This window comes from Apium graveolens, chromosome 5, assembly GCF_009905375.1.
Source record: "Apium graveolens cultivar Ventura chromosome 5, ASM990537v1, whole genome shotgun sequence".
Lineage (NCBI taxonomy): Eukaryota > Viridiplantae > Streptophyta > Magnoliopsida > Apiales > Apiaceae > Apium > Apium graveolens.
In genome coordinates this window covers 299,083,069-299,105,538 of record NC_133651.1, presented here as the reverse complement: position 1 = coordinate 299,105,538, position 22,470 = coordinate 299,083,069, and the positions used below count along the sequence as shown (strand labels likewise).

Here is a 22,470-nt window from a genome sequence, read left to right as displayed (position 1 = left end):
GAATAGATGGTTTAAGATAGCCGTGTGTCAGAATTTGAGCAGAAGTAAAAACCTCTTCATTGAAGCAAACATTACAAGAAAAATAAACTCTACCCGTCATGAGATCAAGGCAACGATAACCTTTATGTGGAGTGCTATAGCACAGAAAATACATGGGATTGATTTGGGACAAAGCTTGTCTTCCTTAGTAGCTCCAAGAAAAGATAATCATTGACACCCAAAAGTGCGTAGTGCAGCATAGTCTGGAATTTGTTTGTAGAGTTTCTCATACGGAGATTTATTCTGCAAACCCGGAGAGGGTAACCTGTTCATGAGATACACAGGAGTAGAAAAAGCTTCCATCCAGAACTTCCTTGGTAACAATGCATGATGACCAATTGCAAGACCATGTTCAACAATACTACAATGCCTCCTTTCGGCTTTACCATTCTGTGCAGAAGTATGAGGACATGTGATACGGAGTGAAATACCACTATTTATGAGTACATCTGCAAACAATTTATTAACATATTCCTTTCATCCATCAGTCTGAAGATACTTTATATTGGTGCCAAATTGATTTTCAACAGCAAGTTTAAACTTCCGAAAATAGTCAAAAGTTCAGATTTTTTTTAATTAAAGGGTATATCCCTGTATATCGAGAAAAATCATCCACAAAAATTAGGTAATATCTATAACCACCATAAGATAGTTCGGGAGCAGGACCCCATAAATCTGAATGAATGAGATGTAAAAGACTAGGAGATTGAGTAGTAGATCGTAAAAAAGGCAAGCGATAACTTTTATTAATTGAACAACTTAAACAACTATACAAATTTTTGGTTCCAACAAAATCTAAACATTTATTTTGAACTAAGTACTGCAAAACATGGGGACCGGGGTGACCGAGGCGTTTGTGCCAGTTATCGAGAGAAGTATTCTTTCGAACCAGCAATGTAGAAGGACTGGAAAAAGAAAATGATTGGCTACATTGTGCTTGCAAAGGGAATAAAGAATCTTTACTAGGGCCTTGATGTAGAACATTCCCTGTTTGACGGTCCTTAATATAAAAACCATCACAATCAAAAGAAATGGCACAATTATTATCACGAACAAAACGAGACACAAATAGTAAGTTTGCTTTTAAATTTGGCACATATTAAGTATCTTTTAATTTTAATTAAAATGGATTAGAAATATGAATATCACCAATAGAATGTATAGGTAAAGTGTTACCATTTGCAACTGTGACCTGATCAGATCCAGTATATGGTTGTTGGTGCTCCATATTTGTATCATCTGACATCATATGATTTGTTGCACCGGAGTCGGAAACCATGTACAATCATAAGGAGCAGAGAGACTCATAGCTGAAAATGCAGTTGAAAGATCATCAATTTGTTGAGCATAATTGTGACATTCACGACAAGTGAGTGCACTGTGACCAACCTTATCACAAATCTAACAGGTGATGTTCACATTAGTATGTGAAGATCTATTAGTACGACCTCGTCCACGACCACGAAAAAATTCCCTGGTGCCACGATTGTTATGATAGTTTTGACATCCTCTTCCTTGATCACGAGAGTTAGCAAATCCAGGACCATGATTTTCGGAATAGCTATTGTTACGACGATTGCTGGAAACAAAGAGAGCTACAGCTTCACGGTCATATAGTTGCTCAGATGGGGTAATTGTGTTGTCCGCCATACTCAGCATATCAGTCCCATAAAGTATGGGAAGCAATTGACTTTTCCACAACACAAAGTTGGATCTGTCAAGTTTAATGGCTACATTTGCCAAATTGGGTAAACCTGGAATAGGAGATGGGAATGATTGAGGTTGGACAAGTGATGAGGGAGCGAATGCAGTGGTTGACGATTCAGCATCTCAAGCCATGATATCCCAGGTGTTTAAGCTCTGATACCAAGTGAAAAAAATAGACTAATAAGAGATGGAGAATTGTTTTTGGTAGAGGTTATTTTCTACAACTCTCCTGTTGTATCAGTTGTCTATTTATAAAGTATTTGTAAATATACAACCCGTATAGAAATTCTCTCAACAACCGATAACCCTAAACTATATCATACAATTGTTACAAGATAAATATGACTTAAAAACTCCCTTATCTCTTCTATACTTTAACATTTGCACCGACCTTTTTTTGGTCAATTTAAATTTCTAGATGGGACGATTGATATTTATTCAGTTAATGTTAATATAACAGTGTTGGAAATAAGTTTATTTCATTACTATATCAAACAAAAATTGATCATTATTATATACAGTTGATTTGCATAAATTTTATTTAATGACTTTTGTAGTCAAAATCTATAAATTGAATAAACCTCCATGAAGTGGATAACTTTTTTGTATGTCTATATATCTAAAAGACTTGTGAGAGTGTTATGGAATTATTTGCAGCTGGACAATGGAGGATTATAGGTATATATAGGCTGGTTTTGGAATTGTTTATAATATTTGCCAAAAACATCAAAGTGGATAGAGTTTATTTTTGGATAAACCATTTCAAACACTTCTCTTCTTGTTCACATGGTCAAGACAAGAGGAGGAGGGTTAGGCTCAGATAAGCTATCTTCCTCTTTTGAGATTAACTTGGTTAATTTCCAAACAGCAGAAACTTAAAAACTTGATCCGGTTGCAGAAATTAATCGCTTAAGCACCAAGTTAAAATTATTTTCGTGCAAAAATATTATAATTCAGGCCATATTCTTGTAATTAAATCTTTAATTTATTAAAACCTTAACATCCGTTAGAGATAATTAACGGAATACAAGTCATACGGGTGCCTATTATTATATATTAGCCATTTTTGTGCAAAAAAATTATAACTCATGCCATATTCGTGCAATTAAATCTTAAAAATATAACCCATGAAATATGACGTAGTATTCAAGAATTTCAAAAAGAAAATTTTGAAAGTGCATTAATGTCAATTTTTCATGTGTGATACTCATCTTGTTCAAGATCAGGAACACTAGGGTTGAGCATTCGGTCGGTTCGGTCTGAAAAATCGAACCGAACCAAATTAACCGAAAATCGAATTGATAATTTTTTTTGACCGAACCTAACCGAACTTATACATTAACCGAACCAAAAACCGAACCGAATTATTTTGGTTTATTCGGTTCGGTTCATGAAAACCAATATATTTAAAAATTTTGTTTCTACAAATACTAATGAAGTTGCTTATTAGTTTTTACAGCCACTTCCAAATTGAATTTTCAGACATAAAGTTAGAAATTATATCTTCAGAAGTTAATTTACACAAATCTAATACAATAAAAAAGTTAATTTGCTGCAAATTGCATTCTCCTCTCGAATTTCTGCAGTTGTACGCGTATTCAACTAGCCAGCCCTCTGCCTCGACTTTGATACTTGAAAAAGTTGGAAGAAACTAGAAAGAATCAACTGAGTGTTGATTCTTTTGAAAGTAAATCAAATATTTCGTTAGGCTAATCATTATAATCTACTGTTCTTTTGTATAATATTTACTAAAATATATATAGAGAGAGTAAGGATCAAATGGTAACTTATTTGAGTGTGTAACTTGGTAACTCAATCATATTCATTAGATTGACTTCATTTCAATGGTTTAGATTTATTGTAAACATAGTGCACGAGATGTAGGTTATCTAACTTTAAAAAAACCGACCAAACTGGCACACTCTCACCTGAACTAAAATTATAGTTTATTAAACACAATATTTGAATCACCTTTAAATGATTAGGTTTCACATCAAATTTAATATTTTGACAAAAAAAATATATTTGATAAAAATAATTAATTTTTAAATAAAATACATTGCATTTAATTTACAATGAAAATAAAAAAGATAAAAATTTGTTTAGTGTTCATGTATTTCTTGTAAATTTTTTAGTTTGTCGTGAACACTTGTTTCACTATATTGTATTCCGTATCTCATGTTTTCTAGCTAATAAGATTGAAAAAACTAGAAAATATTTAAAAAATATATCATTGGCACTCTAAAAAAACAGTGCATGGAATACAAATTAAATTAAAGAACATAAAATTATTACATAACACATGAAATAGTAGAACACTAATAACAAAAAATATAGAACATAATATAAAATATAGAACATAATATAAAGAAATACTTAAGAAAAGAAAACACAGAACACAATATAAAATATATAGTACACAAAATTATTACAGAACACATGAAATTGTAGAATACTAATAACAAAAATACAGAACAGAATATAAAATACAGAACATAATATAAAAATATACTTAACAAAAGAAAACACGAATCACAATATAAAAAATTTAGTTCACAAACAAATTACAAAAAAACAAACAAAAAAATTAAAAACGAAATTAATTTTTCAAAAAAATTAATTATCCTCTTAAATTATTCTTCAATGCATAATTATAACTACAAAATACACAATTATTAAAAAAATAATTGTATACGTATTAAAATATTTATAAAACACATCTTAAAATCAACATAATAACTAGATAAAAAATATTAAAAAACACTGTAAATTAAAGAATAAAAAATATTTAAAACACATAAAACACATATAAAAAATTTAATGGAACACTAAGCCAAAATTGTAGAACATAAAGTAACATAAGTTAAAAATAAATAGTACTCGCTACTAGTAAAGAATATGTAGTAAAAAAAATTAACCGACATAAAATAATCATAAAACACATACAAAATTTTTGCGGACAAAAATATATTAACCACCACATATAAGAACACACACGTATAAAAATATAGGGAGCCTGACATGGAAAAAAATACAAAACACTCAAAGCTAAAATTTAGAACACTAAATCTAAAAGTCGTCACATGGGGTGACAACGTGTGTTGTATTCGTGGACCTATTAGAACAAGTTACTTAGTTACTCTACTAATTTAGTTACCCACTAAATCTGATCCTATATATATAATAATAATTCAAAAATGTATGTATGTATAATTCGGTTAATTCGCTTAAACCCAAATTGATTTTCAAATAAACCGAACCGAACCAATATTATTTCGGTTCAAACCGAAAAACTGAATTAACCGGAATTTTTGAAAAAATTCAAACCAAATCGAACCAAAATTGTACGGTTCGGTTCGGTTTTTCGGTTTCGTTTCGGTTTTGCTTAGCCCGAAGGAACACCATTCATTTATTTGATAACTAGAGCTTCAGTATAGACCTTATGTTTCTTTTGTTTCTTTGTTATAGATTTGAATGATACTGATTTGAAATATTATTATCCAGCACAAAAAAATAGTGAATCGAAAAAAATGATAAAGATTGCTATGACCTCAAAAAAAATAGAAAAAATAAAGGAACAAATTAAGATAAGAAGCCATAAAAAAATGAGGTCAAGATTTCTCACCTACAAATCTGCGATAATTGTTTGTATATTTTTGGAATTTTGGGAAATATACTTATCACTTAAAATACAGCTTAATAGTTTTAAGCTGAAAATGATATAAAACTCCTTTAGATTTTTTGTAGGAGATTCAGAGCGCTGTTTGGGATTGCTGTTAGTAAAAGTGCTGCTGAAAAAAGTGCAGATGACTGTTTGGTAATTTTTTTGATACGTATATGTTTTGATGCAAAAAATTAAAAATAATGATGCTTTTGGTAAGATTTGATGGTGAAATCAGCATCTGCTTCCTGCAACAGCTGAAAAGTAGCTTTTTGTAAAAGTATGGGGGGCTTACTTTCTCTAACCGCAGCTTTTAGGCCAAAAGCACTTTTCCGAAAAGTAGCTTTTAAATTTTACAAAACAGTTTTTTAACTACGAAAAGTTGTTGTTGTTGTCTCCAATAGCAATACCCAACAAACAGTTAACATGCATGCACGCCCAGTTTTTCTCTGTTACTTTCAATTTTAAACCAGCTGTAATTTTTATTAACAATTCCTGACCATTTGTGCTACTGCTCTATAAAGAGACATTTGTGCCATGATCAGTTGGTCCTTATCTGAGAGTCTGTGGCACAAATCACTGCTGATGGTGAAACATTTTACACAAAGATGGAAAATGACTACACTAGGCCGACGATCTTGGTGACCAACGATGATGGCAGGGGCGGACCTACAGCCTTGTCTGTGGGTTCCGAGGCACCCACTAGGCTTCATGCCAAGTCCATTAGCCTTTAAAAAAAAATATTAGGGAACCCACTTAGAGTTTGTCCAAGAAGCCACTAAACCTCAAGCCCACTACTATTTAAGCCCATTAGCATTAGGTATAAACACTGTCTATCTAAAAAATCAGTATATCACACCATTCAGTCACCAACGCAAATAACAGAGAAAATAAAAAGCACAAAACAAAAACACTGCCTCAGACTTGGTGTGTCGTGACTCCCTCCCTGATCTCCGAAGTTTGGAGCTGAAGCCAAGTGTTAAAAATCGAAAGATCTTCTTGCACTCTTTTCTCTTTTTGTCTCCTTCCATTTTTACTTTGGATCTATAACCTTTCAAGTAAGCAATTTCTAAATTTTGTATTTATCTATTTTCGATTCCTTTTTTTTAAATCAAAAATATGATATCCTAATTGTTAATTGTTATTGTGATACATTGTTAGTTTGCTAGTTGCTTAATTAATTATTAATTAATTAGATTAAAATTGTTTAATAATTTAAATGTGTAATTAGTTAATTGATTAATTCAAATTTACTTATTTGTTTTACAGACTGGAAATATACTTTAAAAAAATTACCCTCAACATCGGAACCATCTCATAGTGATAGTAATGTTGAACCCGTTATCAATGCATCCTCGAGAGAAAATGTAAATGTGTCTCAATCTTGTTCTGCTCCTTCGATGCCTAAATTAATTGATTTGGACGAACTTCCTTCGGATCCACATGATAGAAAAAGAATTTTAGACTATCATCCAAATCAAAGAGATGAAATTAGAAGGGCATATATACTTAGAGGGCCTTGTAGACCGGAATGGTTTATATATCCAACAACGATGATAGGAGGTAAGCCGAGACATTTTAATCCTCAATGGTTTGAAAGTTATGATTTGTTGGATTATAGTGTTAAAGTTGATAGAATCTTTTGTTTGCCTTGTTACTTATTTAATGATCATGTTAGAACACAAGTTGGGGGTGATGCATTTATTTTTAAAGGTTTTGGTGGTTGGAATAAAATGTAAGAAAGGCTTAAAGCTCATATTGGGGAAGTTGGTAGTGTTCATAGTAAAGCAATTAAAAATTATGATGCTCTGATGTGTCAAGATCAATCTATTTCTGTTACTTTAGATAAGCAAAGTGATGTTACGAAGAATGAGTATCGGATTTAACTAAATGCTTCAATTGATGTGTCAAGATATTTGTTAAATGGTTTATTACCTTTTTGGGGTCATGATGAGTCAGAAAAATCTTTTCATAGAGGGCATTTTTTGGAATTGATGGAGTACACTCAAAATCAGAATGAAAGTGTTCGCAAGGTCACATTAAAAAATGCTCCAGGAAATAGTCAAATGGTGTCTCCCAAGATTCAAAAGGATATTTGTCACTGTTTTGCACAAGAAATTCTTAAATCTATTCTTTCAGAAATTGGTGATGACGTATTTACTTTGTTAGTTGATGAGTCAAGTGATGTTTCTAAGAAGGAACAAATGGCTATTGTTTTAAGATATGTTGATTCTGCATGTGGATTGGTTATAGAGAGATTTGTTGGTCTTGTTCATGTAAAGGAGACATCTGCTTTAACTCTCAAATCAGGTATTGATTCTTTACTTACTGAATTTGGTTTGAGTTTGCAAAGAGTTAGAGGGCAGCGCTATGATGGTGCAAGCAATATGCGTGGTGAATTTAACGGGTTAAAAACCTTAATCATGAGAGAAAATAGCTCGGCTTATTATGTACATTGTTTTGCTCATCAACTTCAGTTAGTTATTGTGGCTATTGCGAAAAAATACTTTCCGGTTGGAGATTTCTTTGATATGATATCCCTTTTAATAAATGTGGATGGTGGTTCTTGTAAACGAACAGATATGATTCGAGATAGTCAAAGAGAAAAATTGTTAAAAGAGATAGGGTGTGGTGAAAGAGAAACTGGAAGTGGACTAAATCAAGGGTTATCTCTCATCAGAGCTGGGGATACACGTTGGAGTTCTCATTATAAATCACTTATGTGTTTGGTTGATTTGTTTCAGGATTGTTAGGTCACACACACTGTAGAAGGGGGTTGAATACAGTGTATAGCACAATCAAATCGAATTCAAAGAACACAAGTAACAGAAAACAAACTTTATTAAACTTTGTTACAATGTAGAACTGTCATCTCTCAATGATGAACAAATATCACGAGAGCTGCTAGGGTTACAATGAATAATATTCTCGATAATGATAACACATATAGTGTAAACCTTATGTTTGTGTTTATATATCATACAGTTACAAGATAATCGCTAATTGATATGGAATATAATTCTTCTTCCTAAAATATATCAATCAGTTATCTTTTCTTCCAAGTATTCCATTCTTCACAGAATTCCTTCTTCATGCATATCTCTTTTTACGTTTGTCTTGATCTTCTTTCCTTTCAATCAGCCGCATTCCTTATCTGAAAGTTTCCTTTAAGTCCTGATATTATCTCCTGATAAATATCTCCTGAACCTTAAGTACTGTAACTTAAGTTCTTACTTCAGTATAAGTGCTGATTTCAGTTAAGTACTGATTTGTCCTGTTTAAATAAGATCTGAAAACTAAACACAAATCATATTAGACATGACATTATCAAATATATCTAACAATCTCCCCCAACTTGTAAATTAGCATAATATACAAGTTTAACAGATATTTGATGATATCAAAAACATTAAGTACAAATGCATGAGAATTTGACTAGGTAACTACAACTTACAGTCCTTAAAGCTTTACCAACTTTAACTTCTGATAACAACTTCAGGCTGTATACACATCAGAATTTGAGCAGTTGTAGACCTTGACTTGGCTTCACTTTATGATCTCTTCGATGTCAGGAGTTGTTCTGAGATAGTTCTTTAACAAACGTCTCTCAGCATATCTGAGTTCATCAATCATCCTCCTTTTAGCATCTTTGAGTTCTGCAGTATCTTCACCAGTTTGGAAGATAGCATATATGAGATCATTAATTTTTGCTTTTCTCAACTCCTGATCTAGTCTTATGACATAGGCTTTGTCAGACTCTAGATTGAATTCAAGTCCCTTAATACCAAGATATGTTCTGATCTTTGCAGTATTAGGCTTCATATCAACAATATCACCCTTGTGATCTCTGTACTTGGGACCGTATGTTTTGTCAGACTTTACATAATAAAGCCTTTTCTGTCTCTGAATTTGAATCTTCAAATAATTTGTAGCACTTTTTGTTATTCTGTCATTCACTTGAAGTAAGAATGAAACATGTTCTAGTTCCTCAAAATACTTCAGTGGTATAGCATTTTCCCTTATATGGTAAACCCTTCCATCTGTCATGAAATATAACAAGATGTGTTCTTTCAAGAAGGTATGGTAGACCATCTGTACAGATTCTAGTTGATTCAATCTTTCAGGAGTTGCTCCAATACCTGGTTCACTTAAGGAAGTTGGATCATTGGTTGTGTTTTGCACTCTTCTTTCATCAGCACTACCCAATCCAGATTTATCTCTTTCTTCCTTTCCAGTAACCACTCTTGCTTCAAAACCACTTGCTGCAGTCTTCAAAGGTTGAGTCTATTTGGCTTTAGTGAATCCTGGTAGGAGTAACTTTGAGGATCTAACATGAGCAATGTCAGAGGTTTCCTTTGACTTATCTTCTGATATCAAGCCAACTTGAGCTATGTCAGAGGTTGCTTGCTTCATTGTTATATCAGAACTAACTATATCTTGACTCTGAACAACTTGAGCTATGTTAGAGGTTATTTTAGAAATCTTCCTTGAAGTCAGAGTAAGATCAGCATCTTCAACAGAAATTTCTTCATCCATAGGAGGCACATAAACCTTTACAGGCTCACCAACTTTTTCTTTGCCCTTGGACCTTGGATCAATCTGCAATTGTGATTTGGCCTTGGTTGCCACAGGATTTGTCCTTTCTTTTATCACAATGCCTTTAGCCGTAAGAAGTTTCTTTTTAACAACAGAAGCTTCAGATTTGGAGTTAACTTTTTCTAACTTAAGTCTAGCTTCTTCTTCCATTAGACTCTCAAAGTCCATTCCTGGATTTTCTTTCAAAAATATATGTCTTGAAATTTCTTCATCAAGTTCCAAAAGTTCATCAGAACTTATTCTTTTACCAGTATCAGAAGTTATTCTTCTCCCGGTATCAGAACTTGTTCTATGACTTGTAGTTCCAACTCTACTTGATGAGAGACCTCCACCTTGACCACGACCTCCACCCATTCCAGAGTTTCTCGGGTCATAACCATCATCCTTTTTCTTCAGTGTCTTATCAGGTTTGCATTTGCACTTAATTACTTTCTCCCCCTTTTTTGCATCAGCAGGTAAAAGAAGAGAGACAAGCAATTCCACTAAGGATTGGATTTTATTGAGTTGAGATTGCTGAGTCGCTTGATTCTTAATAATATCAGCAATCTGAGCCTGTTGCTTCTCTTGAGTCTTCTCAATGTTGGCAATTCTGTCAAAGGCGGGTTTGAGAAAATTTTTCTTTTCAAGTTTTATAGTCATTTCTTGCTTGAGTAAAGCTTCTTTAATTTTATGCACCTCGGTATGAGTTGTTGAGTGTTGACCTTGAAGGTGTCTAGTACTCAATGCAGTAACTCTCAGCTGTGTCTTGAAATCATCATTAACGAGCATCTCATCAACTTTTGCTAAGTGCTCAGCAAGAATTCTTTTAGTTGGAACAAAGATAACTGTGTTTCACTCCTTAGTCCACTCCTGTCCTCTAGGAATTTCACTCCAAGGTACTGGTGCTTCCCCTGTAACAAACTTTTTTACTATCTCAGCTTTTGAAGGAGCTTGTAGAGGTGCATGCCCAGAAGGACCAGCTGCATCAGCATCTAAATTTATAGTAGCATTACCAGTAGCATCAATATTTGCAGCATCAGAACTTACAGAGTCAACAGCTTCAGCATCTTCTGATAAAAGAACAGTATGAGAAACTATGGAGGCTTCAAAATCATCCTCTAAGGGCTGAACTCCAACTAAGTTCTGATCAACATCCATATTCTGATGCTCACCTAAAATCTGATCTTCAGTATCTAGATACAGAGAAGGTGTTGTAGGCAATTCTGGATTAAAATCAGCATCAGGAATTGGTGTTGTTGGTGGAGTGACTTGAGTTGTTGGAGCTTCTAGAAGCAAAACTTGAGGCACTTCCAAGTTATGAATGTCAATTTCATCACTTGGCCCCTGGGTATCAGCATTTACTGGAGATATTGGAGATGTAGGAATGTGAGTAGATTTTGGCTCATGTAGTGGTGAGTGATGAGTGGCATGAGGATCTGAATTAGCATTAGGAGAATTGTGAGCTTCAACAGGGTCTTGTGAGATCAAAGATTCCTGATCTCCTTCCTTAGCTGCTGCTTCCATTCCTTTACCAGAATCTGCAGGCCTTTTTGCCAATGTTTTGAATCTTTTAGCTTTTAAGGTGACTTTAGGAGCTGTATCATCAGTATTATGCTTTCTAAGCCTTTTTAAAGGCCTAGAACTCCCAATATCATCATCCTTCTGAAAAGAGACCTTCTCAGCTTCTTTAACAACAGGTTCTGATACAGGAACCTGTTCCTCAGCATCTGATTCATCTCGCAGAATGAATCTCCTTCTCTTCTGTTGTGTCTGAGGTACTTTCTTAGACCTCTTAGGTTTGGAAGATGAAGGCTGCACTGTAGGTTCTGATGGTTGAGGTTGAGAAGTTTGTGGTGGTTGAGTATAGGTGGTAGGTGATGATGGATGAGGTTCAGATGGTTGAACATCAGGGTATAATGCAGTGTACTTAACAGGATCATAGGTTATTAAGGCTTATTTGACAGATAAAGGAATTAAGAGGGGTCTTAACACGGCCTTCTTATTATCAGTAGATAATAAGTCAGTAAAAGCTCTTTTAGCTATTCTAAATGATGAAATTAATTCACCATAACCTTGGGGCTTATTATCACAACAGAAACTATAAATAAGCTGACAGAATCTAGCAAAATAAACAGTAGATCTATCTTCATTCATTCTGTCCCCAATAAAACCTAAAACAACACTTGCATAGTCAAAATCAGTTCGATTTATAAGAGCATACCCGATTTGTTGGCTGAATATGGGAATTGCATCAAAATTGGAACATTTGTTTGCAAAAGCTTTAGTTATGTAATCAAAGAAGAAACTCCATTCCCTCTTTATGAAAGATCTATTCAACTGGCCCAGCTTTGCCAATGTTCTTTCATATCCCAGACTGGCCATCATGTTTTGAAGAACTGGCTCGTCAACAGTAGAATAGACACAGTTCTCAGGTAGCTACAGTGCTTGTCGAACCGTAGATAACGTCACAACATACTCATCCTCCCCTGATGTAAAAATAATACTTGGGGACCCTTGAGCACCACCATCTTCATACATATCGCTTCTCCAGAACTCCAGTACTTGAGTACCAGAAACTGTTTCGGGTTCAGTCAGAGCATACCCAATATCAGAACTAGCAAGAAAGTCATGAATTAAGTGAAGTTCAAAGGGTGCTTCTGACTTGCTAAGAATAGCAGAGAAGTTATTAGGAACAAACGTTGCTCCATTGAATATTATGTACTTGGGTGCCATGAGAATTCATGAGAAAGAAAATTGTCTGTAAGGTGTTTGAGAAAATGTCTGTATGAAAAATCGTCAGTAAATGAGAGAGTATAGAAGTAAAGAGAGAGAGAGAGAGAGATAAAATATGAAAGTAAATAAAAGATATTATAATTTTTTCTCTCTTTTACTTATACACGGTAGTAAAAGAAACCGTTGAGACACCTGTCAGACATGCAGCAGTAAAAGATAATTAATGGGCACGGGTATTCAGTAATCATTACTTATCACATGCAGTTTTTTAAGGAAAAACCGTTCCACTTACCAAGTAATCCCATTAATCAAGGGTGTTCAGTTTTATTTTAAATTTTAAAATTGTTCCCATTTAAAATTATTACTGCCTTACCAATATTCTGGAAAATTATTACCAATGAGAGAATGACCATTAATAAACCAAGTAAACAAATACTGCCACATCAGAATCAGAATTTGATTTGTATCAGAGCTAAAAAAGGTCATCAGAATATGGTTAGCATCAGGATTTAAAATGTTATCAGAATATTAAATGACTCAGAGACAAAATCTTGCATAAATATAAAATGTCATTAATATATTGAGCAAATACATTTCATGAAATTTAAATTACAAGCTCAAAAGTACAAGATTGTCCTAAGCTACAAATCCTAACATCAACAGCTTTTGTCCTAAGCTAAGAAGCCAGACAAAGCTGACGGTGAAGAGAAACAGGGAGCGGAAATTATTTCTTCTTCCTACTCTCAACAAAAAGAACAGCAAGACGAATAATACGCTCCTGCTGTCGGAGAGCTTCCAACCGTTCCTCTTCCAGTCGCTCAAGATGGCGATGGTAGTCCATGTAGAAGAACAAGAGGTATGTGAGGACCTCTTGGGGAACTGAGTCCCAAATTTCATCAGGAATGGCAGTGACATGCCATTCCTGTTGCCATTCTATACACCTCATATTGATAGTGAAGGTGTCATAGTTCAGAACTAAGTTGTAATGAACCATGGTTGTGATGAGTGAAAAAGAAATGAGTTTGAGAGTTTGAGAGAAAATGTGAGATGTGTTGGCTGGAATGAGGTGTTGGTTTATATAGCCAATAGAATGTCAAGAGACGCAAGGAAAATTGAATGGTTATAGGTAGAAATAATTCTACCTCGTCTCCCTAGACTGATGAGAATAAAAACAGCCATTGGAAGTTTAAAACAGGATTTAATGCGCACATGAAACAAGTAAAAATTACTGTACATGGACGTGTACCACTAACCCAAATTATATTGACTGTTAATATCTCATCCAAACATATTCTGATTTTAAATAAGACTGTTTCATATTTTAACCACAAATAAGTCAAGTAAAGAATCAGAGTTTAATATCAGAACTTAACAGTCATCAGAACATGATTTCTTAACTCGAAAAGTGAATGCCTATTTCTATAATTCTTCACACAAATTCTGATTTCATTTCTTCAGAACTTAATCATCAGAACTTCCATCATAACTTGTCCTCAGAATTTATGTAACTGACACTTAAACGTTCATCTAAAACAACATTTATCACCACAGTAATTTTCATCATTCATATGGAGTGTATGTGTGTGCAGTAAGCTAAATATCAGATAAAGATTAAAGTCTGATTCACTTCAGTACATCTTAGAAATAAGGCATAACTAAGAACTTTGCTCAAAATCTGTCATGATTCTGAAGTCTACTTTAGAATGAGTTCATGCATGAGTCCACCTCAACTGTTTTGTGCTTATTTTATGCATCTTTTAAAATTCCATTTTACAGTGGCTTCTCAGTGTAAGTGAGTCACGACTGCTTATCAGAATTTATGCTATTATCAGAGTATTTCTCCAGTAATCATAGAGTGTGAAAAGTCACCAAGAAAAATATTTATTTTTGCTATTCTGATGCATATTACTTAATACCAGTAATGCACTTGGGTCTTCCCTTCCACAGTTTTTACTCTAGATCTCAAAAGAGTACCTGATTTTTATTACTTTTTCTTTTCCTTTTCATTTGATAAGTGAGGCTTATCAGCACTTAGTACATTCACAAGATTTACTAACATCAGAACTTATCAGATGAGAAGCATTATTCTAGTTTTTGACTTAGTAATAAGATAGACAAAGTAAATTTAACTAAGCTTAATATCATAATTTGCTTGTGTCAACAGATTTCCACATAAACAATTACTTCAAACATGGAATTTGTTAGTATATTAAAGACTACTAGGTCAGCATCTAGCATATTTATCCTCATTGGATTGAATAATCACAGAAACATTCATATCACTATCAGAGTTTAGAAATTCACATCAGACAACAATCAGTACTTAAGCAATTTTCAATTAAGCACAAAATACACAAAGATGATAATATTCTGTAAATAATGATCATAAAGTTTGATGCATCAGAATAAAAACTAAGCAGATTTAGAGAAAGAACCTGAAACCATTCCAAGTTCATTTACCAATCTTGTAAAAGTAGCTTCACATAGTGGTTTTGTGAAGATATCTGCTAGTTGTTGATCTGTTGGAACAAAGTGCAATTCCACTGTACCTTTATCCACATGTTCCCTTATGAAGTGGTACCTTATGCTGATGTGCTTTGTCATTGAGTGTTGAACTGGATTATCTGTCATAGCAATAGAACTTTGATTATCACAGTAAATAGGGATTTTAAAATATGTTAACCCATAATCCAGTAATTGATTCTTCATCCAAAGAATCTGTGCACAACAGCTTCCTGCAGCAATGTACTTTGCTTCTGCAGTTGATGTGGAAATTAACTTTTGTTTCTTGCTAAACCAAGAAACCAATCTGCCTCCAAGAAATTGGCAGCTTCCACTTGTGCTTTTCCTGTCAATTTTGCAACCTGCAAAATCTACATCTGAGTAACCTATTAGCTTAAAGTCTAATTCTCTAGGATACCACAATCCCAGATCAGCTGTTCCCTTAAGATACTTGAAAATTCTTTTCACAGCTGTTAAGTGAGGTTCTCTTGGATCTGCTTGAAATCTTGCACAAAGACAGGTAGCATACATGATATCAGGTCTACTAGCAGTTAGATAGAGTAGAGAGCCAATCATACCTCTGTAATCAGTAATATCTACTGATTTACCAGTATCCTTATCCAATTTTGTTGCAGTGGCCATGGGAGTGGATGCACTTAAACAATCTTGCATTCCAAATTTCTTCAGCAAATTTCTGGTGTACTTGGTTTGACAAATAAAAGTGCCTTCTTCATTCTGCTTGACTTGATGGCCCGGAAAATAGCTAAGTTCCTCCATCATACTCATTTGATATCTTGACTGCATCAGTTTGGCAAACTTCTTGCAAAGTCTGTCATTTGTAGAACCAAAGATGATATCATCAACATATATCTGAACCAAAAGTAAGTCCTTTCCATGGTTGAAGTAGAACAGAGTTTTGTTAATAGTTCCTCTATTAAATCCACTTTCCAGAAGAAACTGAGCTAAAGTCTCATACCATGCTCTTGGAGCTTGCTTAAGGCCATAAAGTGCTTTATCAAGCCTATATACATGATTTGGAAAATTGGAATCTACAAAGCCTGGAGGTTGTTCAACATATACTTCCTCTTCCAATTCTCCATTGAGAAAAGCACTTTTTACATCCATTTGAAAGACAGTAAACTTTTTGTGAGCAGCATAAGCCAAAAATATCCTTATGGCTTCTATTCTAGCAACTGGTGCAAATGTTTCATCATAATCAATTCCCTCCTATTGAGAATATCATTTTGCAACCAGCCTTGCTTTATTCCTTGTAATTATGCCATCACTATCAATTTTGTTTCTGAACACCCACTTTGTATCAACAACAGGTCTGTTCTTTGGTCTTGGCACTAGGGTTCAGACTTTGTTTCTTTCAAATTCATTTAACTCTTCCTGCATTGCTTGCACCCAATCAGCATCTTGAAGAGCTTCTTCCACTTTATTTGGTTCAGTCTGAGAAAGAAAAGAATTATAGAGACATTCACTTGAAGTAGTTGTTCTAGTTCTGACACCTGCATCAGGATTTCCAATAATTAAGTCAGGTGTATGTGATTTAGTCCACTTTCTTGCAGATGGAAGGTTTTCTCTAGAACTGGATGCTCCCCCATGATCCATGCTATCTTCATCAATATTTTCTGATGCTCCCCTTGAAACTATGCTCTCTGAGTTGGATCCTTCAGAAATTGAGTTTTCAGAATTATCAGAACTTGGCTTATCAGAACTTGATGAATCAGAACTTGAAGAGCCAGTTGTATGTTTTGATGCTTCTTGAGATGTGGTTGTATCTTCAGTATGCTCCCCCTGCACAGGTGCATCTTCCTTTGGCGTAGTCACCACAGTTTCAATAATATCATAGTTTAATCCATCAGAGTATGTAGTATCAGGATTTAGACTATCAAGATTTTCAGTATCAGAATTTAAGTCTTCATTTTCAAATCTCAGTTGATCATGATCATTGAAATCTTCAAGTCCAGTAATCTTCTTATCATCAAAGGAGACATTGATAGATTCCATGACTACCCTTGTTCTTAAATTGTAGACTCTGAAGGCTTTTGTGGAAAGTGGATATCCAACAAAAATTCCTTCATCAGCTTTTAAATCAAATTTGGATAGCTGTTCAGGGTGAGTCTTAAGAACAAAACACTTGCATCCAAATACATGAAAATACTTCAGATTTGGCTTCTTTTTCTTCACCATCTCATATGGTGTCTTTCCATGCTTGTTAATGAGTGTTGCATTCTGAGTAAAACAAGTAGTCTGCACAGCTTTAGCCCAAAAATAGGTTGGTAGTTTTGCTTCATCAAGCATAATTCGTGCAGCTTCAATAAGAGTTCTATTCTTTCTTTCAACAACTCCATTTTGTTGTGGAGTTCCAAGAGCAGAAAATTCCTGCTTGATTACATGGTCTTTGCAGAACTCTTCCATGATCAAATTCTTGAACTCAGTGTCATTATCACTTCTTATGATCTTCACAGAATCTTTGACCAATTTATCCAGTTGCTTGACATGATCAATCAAGATAGATGCAATTTCACTTTTTGTGTGCAAGAAATACACCCATGTGTATCTGGTGAACTCATCTACTATGACCATAGCATATTTCTTTTTTGCAATAGACATGACATTCACTGGACCAAATAGATCTACATGTAGTAGGTGATAAGGCTCAAGAATTGATGATTCAGTCTTGCTCTTGAATGAAGATTTTATTTGTTTAGCCTTCTGACATGAATCACAAAGGCCATCAGGAGCAAATACTGATTTTGGCAGTCCTCTCACAAGATCGTTCTTGACTAGTTCATTTATATTGTTGAAATTTAAATGAGAGAGTTTCTTGTGCCAATTCCGGCTTTCTTCAATTGATGCTCTACTCAACAGACAGATTGCAGAACCATCAGTACTTGTTGAAAGCTTGGCTTCATAAATGTTACCATGCCTGTATCCTTTCAGAACAACTTTGCCTGTAAATTTGCATACAACTTCACAGTGTTCTCCAAAGAAATCCACATGATAACCTCTGTCACAGATTTGACTAACACTCAGCAGATTGTGTTTAAGTCCTGAGACCAGAGCTACTTCTTTATTGATGACATTCCCAAGATTGATATTGTCATATCCCAGTTTTTTCCAATGTTGTCATCTCCATAAGAAACACTTGGGCCAGCTTTCTCCATAAAGTCCGATAGCAGGGCTTTATTTCCAGTCATATGTCCTGAGCATCCAATGTCCAGAACTAGGATGTTTTTCCTGTTGCCCTGCAATCACAAAGACCAATAATGATTAGCTTTAAGGACCCAGACTTGCTTGGATCCTTTGGCCTTATTAAGTTTGTTAACATTTGCAGCGGATTTAGCATCAGAGTTTATGTTAATATTTTTCTTATCAATATTTACACTATCAGACTTTGTATCAGAACTTACACTAGAATGAACAATGCTAACTTTCTTTAAAGAAGGTTTTATTTGATAATAATCATAGTACAAACTATGATATTCCTTACAAGTATAAATGGAATGCCATAAACTACCATAATGAAAACAAGGATTTTGTGGCCTATATCTAACAGACTGACTCTTAACTCCTGACTTTGAAGGTAAGGAGTTTATGTTCTTATTCTTCCTGCAAAAAGAAGCCAGATGGTTAGAACTTCCACAGTTATGACATGTTTTTCTAGGAGCATTAGGAACAGGCTTATAATCATTGCTTTTATTCACACCTTCCTTTCCATTCCTATTTTTCCTAGGTGACTTAACCTTGTTTACATTCTTAACATCTTTCAGCTTATGCTTAAGCTGTTTCTTTGTCATTAAGCCTACGTTAACTTCAGTTGTCTTTTCCTCTTTTAGTTTATCAGAAATTAATTCCTCTTTAACTTCTGATTTCTCAGTCTCAGACTTTACAGCTACAAACTTAACAGGTTTTAACTTTGGCTTTTGTTTAACAACTATAGGCTTAATTTCTACAGTTCATTTATCATTCTTATCATCTCCATAACCTAAGCCCTATTTCCAGTTTCCACTACTTAACAAATTCTGAGTTGTTCTGCCAGAGTTAGTCCAAGTCCTGATAATCTCTCTTTCCTTTTCTAACTCAGTCTTTAGAGATTCATTCATTTTAAGTACTTCATCCCTAACATAGAAAGCATCATCTCTATCTTTCTGAGTTTGATGGAACATGACTAACTCTTTTTCTAAATAATCATTCCTCTTTTTACAAGCAAGATTTTCAGAAGTTAATCTTTCACATGTTAAAGTTTGATCTCTATAACTAATGAACATGGTTTTAAGATATCTTCTCAACTCATTAATGTCTTCAGTATGAAAGGCATAAGTAGTTTGAGGTACCTTTAACTCAGCAGCTTCAGAATATCAGCATTTGCCATCAAGGCATAGTTCACCTCACTTTCAGAATCTGAAGTGTCTGTCCGGCTTTTCTTCTTTGTGACAAGAGCCTTGCCTTTGTCACTCTTCACTTTGTTGCAATCAGGAGATATGTGGCCTTTCTCACCACAGTTGTAGCATTTGATATTTATGTAATCTCCTATGTCAGACTTCCCTCCATTGCCTTCAGATTTTCTGAAACTCTTCTTATCAAAACTTGCACCTTTCCTGGAAAACTTCTTTCCCTTTCTAAATTTCCTGTATGCAATCCTTGTGATTCCTTTCACCATAAGAGCATACAGCTTCATCATCTCTTCATCAGCATCCATCTTAGGCAAGCTTTCAGTTTCTGAGTCATCACCACTATCAGAACTTGATGACTCAGTATCAGACTTTGTGATGAGCGTTTTTCCCTTGCCTTTCCTTGAGGTAGCTGCCTTGGGGGATTCTTCTTCAGCCTTAAGAGCAATTGTCCTTGACTTTCCTCCTTTCCTCTTGCTTCTTTGTTCCATCTCAAGTTCATGAGTCTTGAGCATCCCATAAATTTCATCAAGAGTTGTTTCTTCAAGGTTATAGTTGTCTCTTATAATTGTTGCCTTCAAATCCCAACTTTCAGGAAGAGCTAACAGGAATTTAAGGTTTGAATCTTCAAGATCATACTCCTTATCAACTAGTGACAAATCATTCAAGAGTTTGACAAATCTGTCATATAAATCAGTCAATGACTCATTAGGCTTTGAGTCAAAGTGTTCATACTCTTGAGTGAGTATTATCTTCATGTTCTTCTTAATCGAATCAGTTCTCTGGCACCTTATCTCCAAGGCATCTCATATCTCCTTTGCAGTCTTGCAGTTAATTTCCTGTTTGACATTACATTATCAATGGAACTATGCAGCAAGTGTCGTACCTTAGCATCCTTAGAAATTGATGCAATTTTTCAGCAGTGTAATCACTCTTCTCCTTTGGTACAGACTTTGCTGCTTCACGTGCAACTACAACAGTGAGTTTTGTTGGCTTGTGAGGTCCTTCATTGATTCTGTCAAGATATTCTGGATCTGTAGCTTCCAGAAACATAGTCATCCTCACCTTCCATATGGGATATTCAGATGGTTTCAGTATGGGAACTCTAATAGCCTCATATCGACTATGGATTTGAGTCTTTGGGGGTTCTTCAGTTTTGGTGGGCTTGGTTGGAGTTTCTGCTTCAGACATGATTGTTTTTTTATCTTAAACTGTTTAGGTCACACACACTGTAGAAGGGGGTTGAATACAGTGTATAGCACAATCAAATCGAATTCAAAGAAAACAAGTAACAGAAAACAAACTTTATTAAACTCTGTTACAATGTAGAACTGTCCTCTCTCAGTGATGAATAAATATCACGAGAGCTGCTAGGGTTACAATGAATAATATTCTCGATAATGATTACACATATAGTGTAAACCTTATGTCTGTATTTATATATCATACGGTTACAAGATAATCGCTAATTGATATGGAATATAATTCTGCTTCCTAAAATATATCAATCAGTTATCTTTTCTTCCAAGTATTCCATTCTTCACAGAATTCCTTCTTCATGCATATCTCTTCTTACGTTTGTCTTGATCTTCTTTCCTTTCAATCAGCCACCTTCCTTATCTGAAAGTTTCCTTTAAGTCATGATATTATCTCCTGATAAATATCTCCTGAACCTTAAGTACTGATAACTTAAGTTCTGACTTCAGTATAAGTGCTGATTTCAGTTAAGTACTGATTTGTCCTGTTTAAGTAAGATCTGAAAACTAAACACAAATCATATTAGACATGACATTATCAAATATATCTAACAAGGATGTTCTTGATATGCTTAGCTATGTTGAGAAAGAAGGTGAAAAAGATGTGCAAAAACGTCAAGCAAATGGTCTTCAGATATATCTCATGTCATTTGATTTTGCTTTTTATTTGCATTTGATGTTGCATATCTTTGGGCTCACTGAATCTTTAACAAAAGCTCTACAAAGAAAAGATCGGGATATCTTGAATGTTATTTCATTGGTGAAATCAACTAAACGACGGTTGCTAATGTTTAGAACTGATGGATGGGGACCCCTTGTAGAGAAGATATTTTCTTTTTGTGACAAGCATGGCATTGAAAAGTTGAATATGACAAAGTCATATATTAATCCAAAAAATAGAAGACAAAAAACAGGAATCACATATGAACATTATTATTGTTTTGACAGTTTTAATATTATTGTGGATATGCAACTTGCAGAGTTTGATGATCGTTTTAATGAGGTGAACTCTGAGTTGCGCATTTGTATGGTTGTTTTGGATCCACGTGATTCATTTGTGGCATTTGACTCATTGCAGTTGATGAGGTTAGTTGATTTTTATCCTAGTGACTTTAGTTCTATGGAAAGGATGGCATTGGAGCATGAACTTATCATGAATATTGATAATGTGAAAGACGACAAAAGATTTACTCATTTGAATGGGACTAGTGATCTTGCTAGATTGATGGTCCAAACACGGAAGCATTTATCTTATCCTTTAATCTATATCGTTTGCTAAAACTTGCTTTGGTTTTGCCCGTTGCGACTGCAACCGTGGAGAGGTGCTTTTTTGCAATGAAACTTGTGATGTCGGATTTACGCAACCGAATTGGTGATGTATTTTTAAGTGATTGTCTTGTTTCGGCTATTGAGAAAGAAGTGTTTGCCAATGATAGTAATGATGATGTAATAAATCGTTTTCAAAAGATGAAAATGTGTAGGGAACAACTATAAAATATAAAAATATTTCTTATTTATATACATTTCGTACTTTTTCATTGTTATTATCTTCGTTAATTTTTAAATAAGGAAACCACTCGCAAAAATTCCTGGGTCC

The 22,470-nt window shown here is 34.4% G+C and overlaps 1 pseudogene; it reads left to right on the top strand.

Annotated features, from left to right (window-relative positions):
* Window positions 1-6,015: 6,015 nt before the first annotated feature.
* LOC141661099 (uncharacterized) lies at window positions 6,016-22,367 on the top strand (annotated as a pseudogene).
* Window positions 22,368-22,470: the final 103 nt, after the last annotated feature.